Source organism: Mustela nivalis (assembly GCF_964662115.1).
Source record: "Mustela nivalis genome assembly, chromosome: 1".
Taxonomy (NCBI): Eukaryota; Metazoa; Chordata; class Mammalia; order Carnivora; family Mustelidae; genus Mustela; species Mustela nivalis.
In genome coordinates this window covers 143177159-143181785 of record NC_139020.1, presented here as the reverse complement: position 1 = coordinate 143181785, position 4627 = coordinate 143177159, and the positions used below count along the sequence as shown (strand labels likewise).

The following is a 4627-nucleotide window of genomic DNA, read 5'->3' as shown; positions in this document are numbered from 1 at the left end:
CCGGATTAGAGATAGTATAGAGATAAAAAGGTCTTTAGAAGGTCAAATAGACAGGACTGGATGATTTGGTGTTGGAGCAGAGGGGAAAGAGTGAGGGAGATCAAGAAATCAAGGCTGACTCTGTGATTTGGAGTTTGATGGTAAGGCCATTCACCAGAATAGGAAACAAAAAACAAGAGACGGTTGGTGGAGGAAATGAATCTGGTTTTAGAACACTATGGCTTTGAGGCATCTGTAGAACATTTCAGAAGGTAATTGCATTCACAGTTCTAGAGCCTAAGAGAGAATTCTGGGTTTTACAGAAGTCCCTGGGACAACGGCCATACCTGGTACATAAGTTCAAGTGAGAATATCCAGGGAGAATGTATAAGACAAGAAGGTAAGAGGGCTTACGACTAAAATCTTGAGTTATCACTAGATCCCTGCAGAAATATCTGGACCAGGACTGTTCAGAGGCTGGGATATTGGTGGTGTATAAGATGGCCATGACAATGATAATGATAATTATATTAACCACTAATTATTCTTGAATGCTTAGTATTTGCTATATACCTTAAATATTTTTCTCTCATTTAAGTCTCTGACAGTTTATGAAGCATGCATTATTATTATACCATATATGGTATATATTATTATTATTATCCTCATGTTATAGATGAAGAATATATATTCAGAGAGGTCAAGAGACTTGCTTCGCAAGAACAGAACTGGGGTCCCCATCCAGGCCTGTCTTTTCAGGGCTCTGGTTGCCATATTTTCAATGAAGGTCTAAACTACAACCTCAAGACCTTCCAAATCTCAGAGCATGGGTTAAATCAGACGCACTGCCCTCTGGATTTAAGTGCTATCTGATTCTTTAAAAATTGTTAATGAGCTATTCATGCTACTGGTAATAACTCTTCGAATATTTGCCTATCCAAGAGATCCCATTTCCTCATGAGTGTTAGAGAGACTGAGCATCACAGCATTCTAGAAAAGGAGAGCTTAGAGGACACCTTAGAACATCTCATCACAACCTCTTGGTCTGTGATGGAGAAAATTCAGGGTCTCAGATCATTCAAGCGCACAAAACAAATGGCAGAGTCTCTTGGGACTGCTTTTATCACTATCCTATCTTTTCAGTTTCTCACAGCAGAAAACATGCCACTTGCACCCCGTTCCAACACCTTGGAGAAACGAGAAGTCACAGGTCAAGACAGAAGGTAGCCTGGGCCCTACTATCCCCAGTCAAGCCAAAGTTCTCAAGTGCTTTTGAAAAACCCCAGGTTTCTATGAGAAAAGAAAAGATGGGAAAGGACAGCCTGAAGCAGAGGCTACAGGTCACACAGCATCTTGCTTATTTAAGTTCTTTCTATCTTCTCAAATAGGATGTATCTGCAGTTGTGCTGGGAAGTGCTGGTGTTAGAGGATTGTACTGAGCTAGCTTGGGAAAGGCAGCTTTTTTGGCTTGTATAAGTTCCAGTCAAAATGCTATCCTCGAGATAAGGTTGACACACCTGTGCCCCCATGTACCTCATTAGTATCTCAAGGAGACTAATGTCTTCCTAATTAGAATTAGCCACATTTGTCTTCTTCAAGACACTCTGGGACCTCAGAGTCATTCAAGTCCTAAGAAGAGGGTCCTTGCCATGGTAAAAAAAATGTTGGTGAAGCGAACAGGTGGTTTTGGATGGAGGGAGGCAGAGTTCGCACCCGACATATGAATGAGCCTGATGACCTCTGTCCTCTCTACATTCTTAGCCAGGTCCCCTTGGTTCTGCAAACACTGGGCCCTCCCTGGACGGGGAATATTTTGATTTTCTTGGGTACCCTCATGGGCTCTCAAGCAGGGGAAAGGAGAAATTTTCCCTGTCTCAGATAAGTCCTCTCTTTGTGGTGGTCTAACACATTAATAAGTGAGGATAATGGAGAAAAGTCACCCAGATGGGCCCCAAAGGGGAAGTGCTCCTCACTGTAGCCTCATTGCGGTTATAATGTCAACTCCTCTACCCTCCTTTCTCATCCCCATTTCAGAAAGTGTTTCCCATTATTTATTTATTTATTTATTTTTAATTGTTTTTTAATTTTTTAAAGATTTTATTTATTTATTTGACAGAGAGCTAGAGAACGACAGCACAAGCAGGCAGAGAGGCAGGCAGGGGAGAGGGAGAAGCAGGCTCCCCACTGCACAGGGATCCCCATGTGGGGCTTGATCCCAGGGCTCTGGGATCATGACCCGAGCTGAAGGCAGCCGCTTAACTGACTGAGCCACCCACACTGTATAAAGAAATATACATTTCTCTATAATAGGTGCCCCTCCTGTTATATATTTAAAGAGAATTAGCAAAGGGGCAGAAAGCAATGGAATATTCTTTAGAGTTTCTTTCACCGTGCATTCCTTGCAGAAAGTGGAAAAGTTTTCCAAGTTAAGAAGAGGAGAAAAAAGAGACCACAGATTCAAAGATATGTTTGATAGACAGTTCCAGATCCTGCCAGCACAGCGGCCCTCATCATTCCTGATAAAATGTTCGCCCATCCTTTTATTTTCTCAGATGCCAACAGTGGCCCAAGCCCCCCCAGCATTGCATGAAGTTTGCTGTGGAAATGCTGAGCTCTCCACAGAGACCCGGGGCCCAGAAACATAATTAAAGGCCTTTATCAATTTTGCTATCATCTTGTCCTAGTTTTTATAGAATGCTCTTGATGAAGGCAGAGAACAGCAGTAAGTAATTAGTTTCCTCTCCCAGAGAATTATGTGGGAATAGGAAATCACACAGGAGCAAATCCATAGAAGCAATCCGTCCTGTGGTTTCGGAGTCCTAAGAGCTCATTTTCTGTGAGAGGAGGGAGGCAAGTCAGGACTTTCACAGGATGCCTGTGCCTGGGGGGGGGGGGGGGGGGGGAGGGGGCGGTGGTAGGAAAGAGCTAGTTAGGCCATAAAATAGCCACATCATTTCTTGTCACCTTTTCCTGCTTCCAGCCCGTATACGCTTCATGTGTTTCTTGGCTTCCTTATTCGGATGAGGTACCAACGTCCCAGTGAGCAGAGGGCGTCATTTTAAAAGCTGCCCTTTGAGACAGGGTGGTGGCCCAGTCCACAGGAAATGAAGAAAGCTGATAGGGAGCTCTATGTGGAGGCCTGGAATCTGGACACTTGCTCCTGAGGACAAGAACTACTTTGTAAAGAATACCCAGCGTACCCGCCGCGCAAAGGCTCTGCACTTAACCATAGCCAAGCCCCGAAACTCATTTTTCCATAAACAAGACCCAGCCTTAGACATAACTCTCTTTAGACTCTCTGATGACTTCATTTACTAGGCATGCCAAAGTGCCCAGATGTAGAACTCGCTCAGCCCCGTTCACTGGGGAAACTGATCTTGTCCTTTGATTTTGTATTAGCAGAAGTATCATTCATCAAAGCTTTGCCAGGGGGCTGCTGAGTCCCTAATTCGACCCAGAGGTCATTTTGGGGGTGACTGCCTTTCCCCACCTCCAACTGCCACAGTCACGCACACACTGTCTTCCTAAAGCCTCGGGATCTCCTGTTCCCCCGGGGTGGGAGGGGGGTGGTGTTTCGTTAATAAAGACTGATGCAGCCCATGTGATCTCTTGGATATTTCCATGAATAAATGGCTTGGAGTTTTTATGACCTGCTATTAAAAAAAAAAAAAAGGAAAAGACTGTCTTTACGGGAGTGTTTTTAATGTAAAATAATTCCAATGTCAAACAGCAGTAAAAAACAAGCTTATTTTTGTGCCAAACATGTATCAGGTTTGACAGGCATTTCTCGTCTGTCTTCGCTGTTTGAGAGAAAGTAGGGTGGTCAGGAGCAAAGCTAGATCAAGAAAAAAAAAGCCTTCATTAAAGTGAAAGAGTGGGGCTGAGGAAACACAGACAGAGAAAACAAGACACTTCTCTAAATTTTTATAGGGCTCAGCCTTTTTTTTTTTTTTTCCAGTGGTTTCAGACAGATGGCACAAGTTAGTTTCATCTTCCCGTCAGCTGTCAGCCACCGAGACAATCGTGAATTCCCATCTAAGATGGTCCGCGAGGTTTTCTCTAACTCTAGGCACCACGTCGGCTGATTTTCCACCTGAATTTCAACTGCACTCTCCCATTGTTTCTGTAAAATCTTGCCTTTGCCATGTTTCAGTTTTTGTTCAGTTTTGATTGTTAAAGTAATTACAGGCAAATAATCAAGTGTACAAACCTTAAGTATACACCTTGAGAGTTTTACCTATGTCCACACATGCACAGACAGAATATTTCTAGCACCCAAGGAGTTTCCTCCATGTCTCTAACCAGTCCAAAACATAGCCCTACTTCTGTCCATGTCATCATCTTTTTGCTTTGCCTTCTGTAGAACTCCATAGAAATGAGAGCACAATGTGTGGAGTCTTTTGGATCTGAATACGGTTATTCACCATAACACCTGTGAATCTCATCCATTTCAGTGTACATAACAGTAGCTTGTACATTTTTACTTTCATGTAGTCGTTCAATTTATCAATAACTGTGACTTTTGGTGGTGGAAAATTCAGTCACCGTACCTACAGGACATCAGACATCAGGGAAGAGTGGAACAAAAAGTACAGAAACAAAAAAAATGCAAGAAGGGTAGAACAAAAAGTAAGGCGGCTTTCAAATC

General features: G+C 43.1%; 1 long non-coding RNA gene across 2 annotated transcripts; it reads left to right on the top strand.

The window, feature by feature from the left end:
* Positions 1-293: 293 nt before the first annotated feature.
* Positions 294-2641, top strand: LOC309840705. Of its 2 annotated transcripts, none has more exons than XR_014298748.1 (3): positions 294-379; positions 1123-1202; positions 2385-2641. It is a non-coding gene; the product is annotated as an uncharacterized lncRNA (long non-coding RNA). The 2 variants fall into 2 exon arrangements; XR_014298749.1 differs by having other exon boundaries at positions 2316-2641.
* The last annotated feature ends 1986 nt before the right edge of the window (positions 2642-4627 follow it).